This window comes from Calonectris borealis, chromosome W, assembly GCF_964195595.1.
Source record: "Calonectris borealis chromosome W, bCalBor7.hap1.2, whole genome shotgun sequence".
Lineage (NCBI taxonomy): Eukaryota > Metazoa > Chordata > Aves > Procellariiformes > Procellariidae > Calonectris > Calonectris borealis.
Window position 1 is genome coordinate 470164 of NC_134351.1, and position 14083 is coordinate 484246.

The window sequence follows — 14083 nt, forward strand, 5'->3', positions numbered from 1 at the left end:
ACCAGCTTTCCCCCATCCCCCCGCGTTCTGGGCCACCCACCTCCCCAGGGCCAGACCCTTCCCTCCTTGGCCCTAGTGCGGATCTTCCTGGACCCCCTTCCCCGTTGTGTCACCTTTCCTGGGATGTTCCTAGTCGCAGGGACCCCCCCCCCCCCCCGGCCCCATTCACCTGCTGTGCGGGTGCAGCCTCAGTCCTGGTCCCAGCATGTAATGCCCAGCACTGGCTTTGTTGTCCTGGACCTGCCCTGATGTGGGTGCACCCCACACTCATGGCAGTAGCCCAGCTCAGCAGCCCCCGGCCCGCAGCGGCAGCCTGTCGGATACAGGCGTCATCACCATCAGCCCTGCCGGTCACTCCAGAGGCTTGTCATCCCCCGGCCCTTGGCCCACAGCTGCATACCACAGAGAACGTGGGCTATTGCCATCAGCCCCACTGGGGACAGCTGTGGCTGCTGGGACAGAGGTGTGCCCCAGCTCCTGAGGACAGCTTGCCAAAAGCTAAAGGGAGAGTCCTGGGATGCGCAGGAAGGGAAAAGGGGATGAGAACAAAGGGAGAGCTCTGGAGTACAGTGGTGGCGGGGAGAGGGGAAACATCAGCAGTGACAAGGAAAACATAGGACTCTGGGGGCACAGAAAGGCAAAGGGGATGGGTCACCTGGGCCTGGGGCCACCCAGGAAGGAAAACAGATGACCCTAGAGCACACCGAAAAAGCACTGGCAAAACTCCGGGATGGGAGGAAAGCTAAGCAGGAAGCATTGTGGCATACTGTATAACAAAGATGGGGCATTGGGGCACGCAGAAGGACTTGGAGGAAACCTAAAATATGAATTCAGGAGTTCAGAGGGTTCCAGGGCACAGCCAAATACAAATTGGTGCACACCAAAAGGGCTGTGCAGCATGCCATGGGGCTCAGTGTGGCTGATGGGAAGTGGCCTGCAGCCACCACCAGACCCTATGGAAACTCCCTCTCTCAGCACCGTTTGTGCTGGCCCCCAGAGGGGGACTGGAGACCCAGGATTGAGCTACAGGACAGACTGAGTGTCTAAGCCCAGCTGCTGGAGGGACTCACCTTCTACATATGCTATATATTTCCTACTAATGGGCCTTCATCCTGATCAGCCAGAGAGGGCAACAGGATGAGGCCGTTAGTGCTCTCTGCATTTTTATGAGTGCTGAACGTTGCTGCCCGTGTTGACGTGTGTGGCTGCCATATATACGTTGCGTTTGTGTGTTTCCGTGTGCCTGGGAACACATGTCCAGCCCCACTACTAGCAGGACCCAGGGGCATGGAGCTGCAGCAGTTCAGCAACTCCCTGACACGAGGTATTTAACCTAGGTGTTTGTGACTCCCTCCGGCAGGTTTGCCATTTGCACCCCACTCCATAGCCTGGGGTAGAAAGGACTGCCAGGCCTTTAACCAGGAAAGAGATTTGTGCTGCTGGCCACAGTCCTGGAGCCACAAAAGGCACTGACCTCATTGGGATTATCATTTTGCGCAGAGACTTTTTTCCCAATATTGTGCTGGTGAAAGCAGGCAAGTGGAAACTTATGTGTGGTGTTTCCAAGCTAAATGAGCAGAGGAGCAGAGGAAATTTGAGGTGGTTGTGCTGGCTAAACCACTTAAATGTATGCTTGTGGGTGTTTGCTACAGTCCTAAGATGTCAGTATTGCTGGGAATCAGAAATGTAGGCCTGGTACCTGAGAGACAGATATGTGAACACGGTTAAGTTTCCAAATGTGCAGATAAGCTATTCTATTGCTATTTCTAAACAATCTTTGTCCATAGGTTTTGGTTGAGGGGGTCCACTACCCTGTTAGAGATACCTGACCATGCTTTGCTTTAACACACTGCTCTAGGGCACAAGGGCCACCCTCCTGTTAGAATGCCGAATACAACTTTGGTGGCTGCAACTGCTGTAAATTAGTTAGATCTTGTATCTTGCTCTTTTCAGTGTCTCTCAGTGTTTAAAATAACAGTATCAGGAACAAAAGCGCAACAGACACTTCATCTCCTACCATCAACAGACAGCTGTCTAACAGCATCTTAAGTGAGAGGTACATTTATGCAGACAATTTGTTAAAAATGTGCCTTCTTCCATCACTGAAGCCTAACTTATGCATGTGTGAGGGAGAGGTGTCTTTGCTACATATATATTTACCTTTTTTACTTTACAGTTAAGATCCTTTCTGACACTGTTTATTCCCTGTTCCTTTAAGTCACTTAGTTCTTTTACCAGAAAGTGATAAGCCCATATGACAGCTTAATCAGGTAGCTTTTCTCTGTTCATTTTCTTTTCTTTATTGGTGTTGCTCCGGCTCCCTGGTGAAGATCTTCAAAAACAATATGCATTGAGTATTTTCAAAACAGGAGCTATCACCCTATAGCTTGCTAGTTTCCCCTAGTGTCACAGCTGCTGTCTGTTAGGAAAAAGACTGATTTTACTTGCTGTTTCTATTAACCTCCTTGTATTTCACATGCAAATGCATAAACCACAGACCTGAGTGGAACATAAACCCTTTCCATCAAAACATTGCATTAATCACTAGCTTTCTTCTCCTGCAGTCTCTCAGCCCACCAGTTCTGGGCAGTTAGGCCACATTCTTTTACTAGTAGGTGACATGAATTTTCAGCCTGCTTTCACCACAACCACCTTGCTGTTACTGTGATGCAGGGGCTAAGCAGAATACTAGTGTCTGCACCTTGCTGGCTCTGTGCAGAACACAGCTGACCTGCTTACAAAAAGCAGGGTTGTCTTAATACCCTAACTTAGCCCTACAAAGAATCTTTTCCTCTTCTTTCACCTAGCTTTAGTTCCCACAGGCCTTCATTATGAAGGTTTCAATCGATTGCTGTTGACATATACTTGAATTCAAATATTTGTGCTATTCATAGTGAAATGCTTGTTCAGCTAAATGCTTGGCTGTGTCAGGGCTCTTTTGATCAAATTGAATAAAAGACTTGGCCAGGTATTCTGCATCGCCCCAGGACATACAAAGGAATTCACCAGTGCAGGGACCACATGCAGTATGCAGCGTAGATCACATCCAGGGTTCCAGCAGACAGAAGGAAAGATTCTGCCAGGGCAGGACTTGATCTGACTTTAGAAGCCTTTAAGGGCATTGTCTAAGTCGGAGGCAGAGAGAGGTAGGTAAGTGTATCCAAGTAAGATGATTCTTGTGATCCAGAGAGTGAAGTACAGGCTGCACACAGACACATTACTCATTCATTCTGAATGTTTGATTTTTGTCCTCTTTCCTGAGGACTGTAGAGAAATTTGGTGTTGTATTTAACTCCCATAACCCACCTCAGTGATGACATATCTCAGTGATAGGATCCCCACTGTCCTACACTTCACTGTCCCCACAGCTCCTTGCTCCCTTCCCACAGGGAGCAGCCGGCCCTCTCCATTCCCTGACACCTTAATCTAGAGGATGGGGAGGATGGAGAAGACGGGACCAGGCTGTAGAGAGCAGCTAGGCCTATGTGCTCCCACAGGCAGAACTGCCAGTTGTCCCGTCAGACAGAGTGGTAGCTTCATCGGACCCAGTGGTATTTCTTGTGTTCTTCTGCTATGTGACAGAGATCTTTCATCTCTTCTCAGGCTCTTTGCTATGCCTGAGCGATGCATTACCCTAGAGCCTGCTGATACCATACTTTGGCCGTTTTTCTGGCCAGAGTAATGCTCACCTTTCTGCCCTATGGTTGCATGTGTGTCTTGATTCTCCTTGTTCTGTTCTTCCAGTATCAGTGCTTTGTAACTCACCTTCCCAGCTTCTTCAGCCTCCCCTGTTACATGCCACTTTTCCCACTGTAAAAGTCACCTTCCAATGCTGTGAAGCGTTTCTTCTGCGTACAATTCCCTTACTTCTCTCAAAGTCGCATTAGAGCAGAAGGGGGCACCCTCGCACTGCGGTCTCGTCTGTATGGGCTATGTCAGTTTAACAAATACTCTGTCTGGAGTATGACAGCTCTGACCAATAATCGTTTACCAGCGGGTAGTTAATTCTCTGGTTTGCAACTGACTGCCTATGTTAAGAATCCTTCTTGATAAATGGATGGCAAGGATGTGCTCCTCAGGTGTGTGTCCTTCCTTAAAGTTGCTTTAAACTGTCTCCTACTCAAGGAGAGACTAGCGTTTCCATCAATGGCTAAGACACATTCAGCCTGTCTCATCCTTCTCTGCTGCTTCCTCCTGCCCAGCAGTGCCAGTAGATGGATGGGGGGGACAGTGCAATGAACTCCAACGGGGAACTTAAAATTAACTTGTCAATGAAGCGGGGAGTGCGGGGCACTATTTTTAACCTAACTCATTGCCTGGTCCCACAATCAGTTTAATGCCACACAGGTGGGAGCAAACGGCAGCTGTCAAGGAGTGCGCCACTGCTGCCAAACACGCACGTCTGCAGCTCTTCCCTCAAAGTGTGTGTGCTGTGGGCCACCAAGGACAGAGCCAGGCCGACCCTGCTGTGCTTTCACCTCTCTTGGGCAGCACAAGCTTTCCCTGAGACCCCTGTGCCCAGCACACTGCCCGAGAGCTCTGCTGGCCTTTTACCCTATGTACTCCTTGCCCTCGTTTCTCTCCTTATGTCTGCCCCATATACCCAGATTCTGCTGTTTCTTTTTGTTCCATACTGGCTGAGGAACAAAAATATGTTTGAACTGTCACTTCAGTTGATCCTTGTGGTTTTGTGTTTGTGATTCTTGCTGCTCATACTTAGTGCTTCCTTTCATCTGCCTAAGCCTTCTGCTGGAGCACCGGCGCAGGCACCCGTCAGAGGTTACATCTGTGTGTCCTACAGTGTCTTTGGGCTGTGGCAAATAAGGCTTGGGATCAGCACTCAGACTAAGCCCAGTTTTTCACTGAGCCGCTATCTGTAGCCACTCAGTTTTACCCCTGGATTCACCACATACAATTTGCTGTTCCGGTGAACAGGCTCCCGAGCTGCCCTCCGTATCTGATACTCCCCAGAGTAAAAGGAGCAGAAGCTGAGCTCTTTAGGTGACTCCTATGATCATGGTATTCTGCAGCAAGGACACTCACCTGGGAGAGAGGACTCCTGGTTCCTTGTCTCTGTTCTAGTACTACATTATTTTATTAAATAATCATACAAGCATAAAATACAGGGACAGTTCTTGGAGCAGAGATCGAATGCAGCTCTAGCTCCCAGCCCAAGGGTCCTGTCTGCTCTCTCTGACTCTTTTTCTGCATAATGCCATGTTTCAGAGGGAAAGAAGCAGATAGCAGGAAACATTCCTTTCCCTTTCTCCTAGAAAGACATGGTGTGATGATTTGAAATGTGCCTACGTCCTGGAGATGAGGAGAGAATTGGACTGGCTATCTCGCTTCTTGAGCATATGCTTCAGTCACCGCACTAATAGGGACCAGGGGGAGAATGCTGTTAGATGTTAGGAGAAGCCCAGGTTTGGCAGCATACATTACACTGAGAAACTCCCTGGACCAGGGCCTTCATGTGGCATAGAGAAACACTTAGTATCTGGATAATGATTTGACTTAAGCTAGCTCTTCATAAGTGTAGCCACCCACACCGTTCTTAGCTGACCTAGAACAGAAACAGGACTTTATGGCATGTTCTCACTGCAAAATAGGCCAAAGCCAGAGAGCTAGCTCAGCTTTTGGACCCCAGTCACTCACACAGTTTTGGCCCCTGCTAAGTCGCAATTTATGAGGGCTTTGGTGCACCACAGAGTAATAGCACATGCTGGGGATCATTGACAACGGACAATGATCAACGGATGAGACTGTATCAGAACGCGTTCCCTGAACCCTTTGTGGCCGCCTTCTGCAGGTTTTATGCTTCAAACTACATTACACACCCTAACACCACACTGCGCAGCAGGCAATGCACACTCTTCAGGCTTACAGCGCTTGCTCTGTCTCAGGCACTCTGAACTGGAAAAGCACATGTGCAAAAAAACCCCATGTCTCCCATGTGTTAGGGCCAGATGGTCCTCACAGGAAACCCAGCTGAAACCCAGAGTTAGGAGTCAGATAATGGGGACATGTCTGGTCTGCGCTGCATAGACTCATGGCAGAAAGCAGTTCCCGGCACCATTTCATTTGGAGTACAGATGTAGCTGATCATAGAATCATAGAATCGTTAAGGTTGGAAAAGACCTCTAAGATCATCAAGTCCAACTGTCAACCCAACACTACCATGCCCACTAAACCATGTCCCTAAGCGCCTCATCTACACGTCTTTTAAATACTTCCACGGATGGTGACTCCACCACTCCCCTGGGCAGCCTGTTCCAAGGCCTGACCACTCTTTCAGTAAAGAAATTTCTCCTCATGTCCAATCTAAACCTCCCTTGGTGCAACTTGAGGCCATTTCCTCTCGTCCTATCATTAGTTACTTGGCAGAAGAGACCAACACCCACCTTGCTACAACCTTTCAGGTAGTTGTAGAGCGCAATGAGGTCTCCCCTCAGCCTCCTCTTCTCCAGGCTAAACAACCCCAGTTCCCTCAGCCGCTCCTCGTAAGACTTGTTCTCCAGACCCTTCACCAGCTTCGTTGCCCTTCTCTGGACATGCTCCAGCACCTCAATGTCCTTCTTGTAGTGAGGGGCCCAAAACTGAACACAGTATTCAAGGTGCGGCCTCACCAGTGCCCAGTACAGGGGCATGATCAGCTCCCTACTCCTGCTGGCCACACCAGTTCTGATACAGGCCAGGATGCCGTTGGCCTTCTTCGCCACCTGGGCACACTGCCGGCTCATGTTCAGCCGCTGTCAACCAGTACCCCCAGGTCCTTTTCCTCCGGGCAGCTTTCCAGCCGCTCTTCCCCAAGCCTGTAGCGTTGCATGGGGTTGTTTTGGCCGAAGTGCAGGACCCGGCACTTGGCCTTGTTGAACCTCATACAGTTGGCCTCGGCCCATCGATCCAGCCTGTCCAGGTCCCTCTGCAGAGCCTTCTTACCCTTGAGCAGATCAACACTCGCGCTCAGCTTGGTGTCATCTGCAAACTTACTGAGGGACCACTCGATCCCCTCGTCCAGATCGTTGATAAAGATATTGAACAGGACCGGCCCCAAAACTGAACCCTGGGGAACACCGCTCGTGACCGGCCGCCAAGTGGATTTAACTCCGTTCACCACAACTCTCTGGGCTCGGCCGTCCAGCCAGTTTTTTACCCAGCGAACAGTGCACCTGTCTAAGCCGTGAGCTGCCAGCTTCTCTAGGAGAATGCTTTGGGAGACAGTGTCAAAGGCTTTACTGAAGTCCAGGTAGACCACATCCACGACCTTTCCCTCATCCATGAGGCGGGTCACCTGGTCATAGAGGGAGATGCACCATCTGAACCAAAAGGCCAAACAAGGTGATCCCAAAGTGCTGCAAAGGGTGGCAGCAGAAGGGATTTTTTCCATGGCAGTGCAGGGGTCATACCTGTCACTTCCCTTCTGTCTTTCCTCCGCCACCAACAGCCATCCCAGCCACATTCTCACTCCACGCAAGGTGAGACCTGAATATACATACTCTATAGGAAAAGGTAACATGAGAAAGGTAACCTGCATACTCTTATAATAAATTTATATAATTATATTGTATTGTTTAAATAATATAATAAAATAATAATAAAAATTGTATAATATATTGTACAAGTATCATATAATATGCAATAAATATATCAAATATTTATAATAAATGTGTACTAAAATATAATAGTTATAATTTAGGTTATTTATAAAACATTATCATAACAAGTTATCATATTATATTTAATGCTTGCACTGAAAATATAATAATTTCCTTATAATTACATAAGGAAAATGTCACTATGGAGATGGGTAAACACTGGAACGAGGGCCCAGAGAGGTTGTGGGATCTCCATCCTTGGAGATGCTCAAAACTTAAAGGCCCTGGAAAACTGGACAAGGCTGTGAGCAAGCTGATGTGACTGTGCCTCCTTTGAGCAGAGGGTTACACCAGAGCCCTCCAGAGGTCCTGTCCCCATGTACGTGACTCTGATTTTTGACCTCTGGTAGCACTGCAGCCACACAATAAATTATAATATGCACATGCCAAGCAGACTAGAGGTTGCTTAAGTCTTCTGACATACATGTTTCTCCAATGCATATCAGATATTTTGTGACATGAGTTGTAAATAAAAGGAGGGAGAAGAGAGAGAATTAAAGATCAAGGATCAGATGTTAAATCCTGCCTGCTCAGTTGCTGGTATCAAAAGTTTGTAACTGTGCATTCACCATTAATAGTAGACTTTGTGCCACTGTACTCTGCAAGCAAATAATCAGTGCGGTCAAATGTGGCTAAGGTGGTTTCTGTTTGACAATATTTAGAACCCAGTAGTTCTCGCAAATGAAGGGCCTATCCCACTGGCCATACATAGGCAAGTCTCCAAATAGACTTTGCGTGACCGTGAAGTACAGGATGAGACCCTGTGTTAGCACTACTAACCAAGCTATGAGGTCAGTATAGGATAATGGGGAACACTGAACTCTGCTACAACTAAATGTCATGTTGATAAACGCAACTTCACCAGTTTTTATAAACAAAATTAAACTTAATTTGCTTCACAGTAGCTAAGGTGCTGTTAATTCAAAACCCACAGAATAACTCACTGGACACAGTTAATAGTCAGCAGACCACAGAGGCCAGGCTTTGAAAGCATTTAATATTCACTGAAGTGCTGCTTGTATCCAATTATAACTCACTACTTGCCATCTTAATAATTTAAATCTGTCCACTCTTTAGAGAGAAAAAAATGCACTAATCAAAGACATGAATGCACCTTTTGCTTTTGACAGCATTAAATTAAAACTAAATGGTAGATCTTGAATGAGTTACTCTGCAAGAATAAAGGCATTAATGAGGTAATTTCATTATAGAGGCTCATCCAAGCCTATGTGAAAACAAGGGAAGTAAATGGAGAGGAAAGCCGCCGAGGAAATTAGGGTTCCTTCCACACTAATTAATGTTTTGGGGCATTTAGTACAGGCACCAAATTAACTGCTCCAAAGAACTCCATTGAAAAAAAAAATACATTGTTGCCCTGCCATGTAATTAGAAGACAGTACAAGCAGAACACTTAATGAGTATAAAGCCAGCCTTTAACTTATTCTGCCCAGCTTCTGAAAACATGCCATTGTGGAGGCCTAAGTTTAAGGAAGCACTAGGCGTACAATATAGGATTGTTTAGGTCCTTCTGTTCGGTGAGCTGTAAACAGGTAGCCCTGAATGAGAGACTCTGAGACTCCTGGGAGGCCCGGCTTCCCAGAAAAAAAAAAAAAAAAAAAAAAGAAAAAAAAAAAAAGTCTTAAATGCATCCAGAGAGAAGAAAAAAAGGTGAATAGGCCCGGCACAGCCAGCACAGTGAATGCTCACCGCTGTCTTAAGTGATTACATGATGTTGTGCCACCCCCTCTCATTGAGTTATCTTTACACTGCTTTTGTCTCCTCTAATTGGAGCTGATGAGGTGCTAATTGGTTGCTTTTTTAAAAAAGCACTACTTAAGCACTGGCAAACAGAGTAAGACAGCGTGAGTGGAGTTAATGAGGGCTTAGCAAGAAAAAAAACCCCAAACCCAAAAACCAACCAACCTCAAAAAACCAAAACCAAACCAAACCTAAAACAACCCCCCATACGAATGTATACACAAACATATATGTAGGCATGCCTTCCTGTTGGTATAAACAAAAGCGTGAGGGGAAATGACTGAATTTAGGTAAATGGCTGTGAGGATCCGAGTTTTGTGAGAAAAGGGGCAATACCAGGAATAAATAAATGCCCACCGCTTTGGCTGGCATCCTTGCCACCTCAGATGTGTGCCGGCACACACCGGTACCTGGCGGGACGACTTCCAAGCCCCGTGCCATGCCACACCGTGCCGTGTGACGCCCTGCCCTGCTCCACGGGACCCCTGCGCCTGGCTGCCTCAGCACCCCAGCACGCCAGCTGAGCGGGGTAATGGTGCTTGCGCACCGCACGGCCCACACTGCCAACCCAACCCTCCATCGCTGGGATGCTGCCCACGGGGGATCGCTTGGTCGCCGCCTGGGCAGCGGCAGCCGTGGAGACTGGTGGTGGGTGCCCAGCCTGCGCTGCAGAGCTTGCATGGCCAGATGCAGGCCCCTGTGGCTGCACAGGCCCACCCGGTGAGGACTGCCCTGGAGGCGGTTTCTACCCTCTTACAGAGGTTGCTGAGGTAACGTTTACACCTGCCTCAGAAAAATGCAGGCTAGCGGGTTGAATTCGTCTCGCCCCACTTTGCCGCTCACAGGCGAGCTGCTTGCCATGGCCCCCTTCGCGGCCCAGGGAAATGCCGGCATTTGCCGGGTGTGACAGCTGGGCCTCGCTAAGCCACCCGCCACGCGCGGGCAGCCCTGACGAGCTGCGGTGGATGTGGCATCGCAGCCACGGGACAGGTGACGCTGAGGCGGCAGCAATGCGTGCCAGCTCTGCCCCTGCAGGCTGCACCCTGCGAAACCACAGCCTCGCAGATCAGACAAGGCTGGAAAGGTTTCTAGTTCAAACTGATTTAGTATCTTTGCTTTTAAATTGAGGTACAAGCAGGTCAGAAATAGCCCAAACACCTGTGTCCTGCTTAACAGCTATTACCTGCAGTCAATGCCACCCCTTTCGCAGGAGAGATGCTCTTGCTTTGGGGCGAGCGTGCCCGCGGCAGCAGATGTCTGCCCTGCCCTCCCAGCATGGCGGGGCAGGCTCCGCTCCGCCTTTGCCGCTTGTCAAACCACAGGGAAATGGCCTTGGAAGCGAGCTGGTTGGAAGAGCACGGCCGGAGCAGCGTACCTTGCTCTGACAGGACCTGTGGGCTGGACCGCAGCCCCCAGCCCTGCAGCCTGCAGGAGAGGCTGGCACAGAGCGCTTCACTGCCCCTCTACCCCTGCCTGCAATTAGCACGGAACGCAGTAACGAGGCCTTCTGTCACTGAATTCCTGTCACCTGCCTCACTATAACGTACAGCCATGATTTACGTGAAAACAGTAGCAGGTATTGCGGGACACTTCTGAATGACCTTATTTTCAACAAACGAGCTTGTATTAAAAAATAAATCTGTAAAGCGTTACTTTTAAAAATGTTTAAATGCTTAGTCTTTTGGTAATTTTGTGTTTTGAAAATATTCTTAATATAGTTAATTTGGGTATGTAATTAATAACTTTGACAACGTTTTCAGTAACAACTCGGACATGGAAATACCCTGAATATTTTGAACCCTATGAAGAAAAGAAAAAGAAAGATTTTTTTTTTTAAATGCTTTGTGTGGTGTTTTTTTTTTATTGCCAGATTTATGCAAAGTATTGTGATTAGACTACATAGTGTTAAACCTGTTGCTACTACAACTGAATCCAGAGGTCCTAGTTTTGCCATACCCATACGCATTTCCTAAAAAAGGTTTTGAGTAACATTAGGTACTCCACATTTTACACATATTCTATAGGTGGGTTGATATTGCCTCCTGCATTTCTAGACCAATTCTGAAGTTCCCTGCTACTGAAGGTATTCTGAGTCCTAAAGGAGAGTACAAAAAGTACCTGGTCTATTGCTACAGTCAGCTCAAGAAGACAATGCACCTTTTATTAAGACAACTCCAATGATCTATTTATGCTGAAGAGAAATAAATAGTCAGGGCTCCCCCTTTCCTCACTTCTGCTTTTTTTTTCCTTTTTTGCCTGTGTATAACGGTAGTTAGAAAAACCAATTAGTTTGCAAACAGCCAGTTACTTGGGTATGTGTTTATGCTTGGTAATTTGTACCCCTATTCACATTCTAAACCGGATTCTTTTCATTCTAATGCATGGTCACTTGCTTTTCTTTCGGTTGTCATGAAAACGAGGGATTTCTTGCTGGCTGGTAGAAAGAAACTTCCTAGTGAACAAAGTTACAATTAATTCCTCTAAACCTGTGTTCCTAGAGCCATCCATCTATAAAACAGGCAGCGAAGCAGAGCTCCCTGCTTTAAGACGTCCCAAAAGATGCAGAGCTGGAAAAAAGTCTTGGATCCCTTAAGGCTAATTGAGCAAATATTTTTTTTTTTTTTCTTTTGCGATTCATGCACTTGAAAATCTTCATGTGTTTTCCAAGGCAGGTATGATTGTGCCCACAAAGATCTGCGCTCTTGCCACTGCTGCCTGCTGTGTTCTCACAGAACACTTGCAGGAGGTAGTCCCTCGGGTTTCCTTTGTTTCCCATGGGATTAATAGCTTCTGGTTTACCACAAGCCAGTGTGACATGAGTTGTGAAATTGCATGCTGTGCATGCCAAGATGTAATCCTTAAACATGTTCTACCCTCTTTCCACTTCCTCCTCCTGTTTACTTTTTGCCTTGCTGCTGTTGGGAAAGATGCTTCCCAGGCCCCCTCCCTTCCTAATGAGCATGGCCAATTGTGCACCAATTCAAATAGGAATGACCCTCATTTTCTGAAGGTGAAGGTGATCCTATTCTTAAAGAACAAAGAGGCAAGAGGGCTGGGGTCCTTCCCCAGCTCCTAGTATTCCCAGTCCTGCTGAATGATGGCTTCAATGCTCTGGCTGCTGCTTCATCAGCTGCAGCTTGGGGGCACACGCAGAGGGTGAATGCAGCCCTACCACACCTAAGGAGTGGGAAAGGTAGGAAACACTTACCTGAGCCCACGGGATGGCATATCTCATCAGCTGCTGCTAATGAGAGGACTAAAGGTGCCTTAAACCACCTCCCCTTGTTGGTAGGTTTGGATCTGGAAACCTTATCTTTTCCTGCAGAAGTGGCGAGTAGTTTCATGGTTGCAAAGTGCATGGAGTAGATGTCATGTGGCAAAGGCAAAATCACATTCGTAATTAGTGTTGCACCTGCTAGAGCACAAGCATCCTTTGATTCCTGCTGGGAATTGTTCCTGAATGCATTTTCAGGCCATCTCATCTGTGAGCCTGAGCCAGTGGCTCCTACCATCAATGGACAATAAATCTCTCATCTTTGACCTCGGCTATCCCTGCATGAGAGGTAGCAGATGGCAGCGTATGCTCAGTATAGTGCCACAGCACCTCGTGTGTAAAGTGAGGAGCATCAACGCCACTTGCCCACCACTGCTGCCATCAATAATGGCCCAGAGAAAGCAAGCAGCAGAGGAGAGGCAAGTAAACGAAACCTCCCTGCCTTTCCCTGTCCTCCTTCCTGCTGCTTTGTCCCCTAGAGTCTGAAAATGGCTCTTCCTCGATATTGATCACTCTGGAAATGTTAGTTCAGCACAAATTCACTTGGGCTAATGTTTAACAGGTAAGTCCTCTCAAAAGGAATTAAAGCCTGTTTACGAACTTCATGTGCAGGGAAAAGGCACAAGGGGTGACAGCGAAGGGCTCTAATATATACCAGGCAATCTTTGAAAGTGAAAAATTGCTGTTTCCAAAGGAAACACCTTAAAAGTATCACAGAAGGCTCCGAAAATACACAAAAGTTGGAAAGACTCCTTCCTAGGGAAGGGTGGGCAGGTTTTTGCTCCTGTCCTTTCAAACCCCTCCTCTGTGTAGGTTGCCCAGGACAGAGGCTGTTGGTGAGTTAGGCCAACAAGCTGCGTGCAGGGTGCTGTGGCCTGAGATGCCACAGGCACAGGGGGCAACTGGAAAAGCTACAGGACTGATGGTAACACGGTGAGCCGGACTCACTGGCTTTAAAGGCAGGCGTATGAATTTGGGCTGCCTGAGGTCGATGAGAGCAAAAGAAACACCGTACTGTCAGTAAAGTGCACAAAGCAAAAACCACCTGATTTTTCAGGCTCCATCTTCTGTTTGTACTTGTTGGCTGTGCCCGCTGATGAAGTGCTCACATATGCGCTACCACCTTTTCCAGAGTTAAAGTATAGCATCAGGCTGGGTGCTGCTGTTAAAGGCCTACTCCTTTGCTTTGTGATGACTGAAAACGAATGGGCGTACTAGTAATGAGGAACATACTTGACAGCTCAGGGATCTGATTCTCTGGGATACTGCATGCACCACTAGTCACAAGCTCGGCACTCTAGAAAAAGCAAGCAGTGTCTCAGAGAAAGGCGAGAAGTGGCTCCTGTGATGCAAGATCAGTTATCTTCACTCAGATGACTCTAGCTAAGAGAATAAA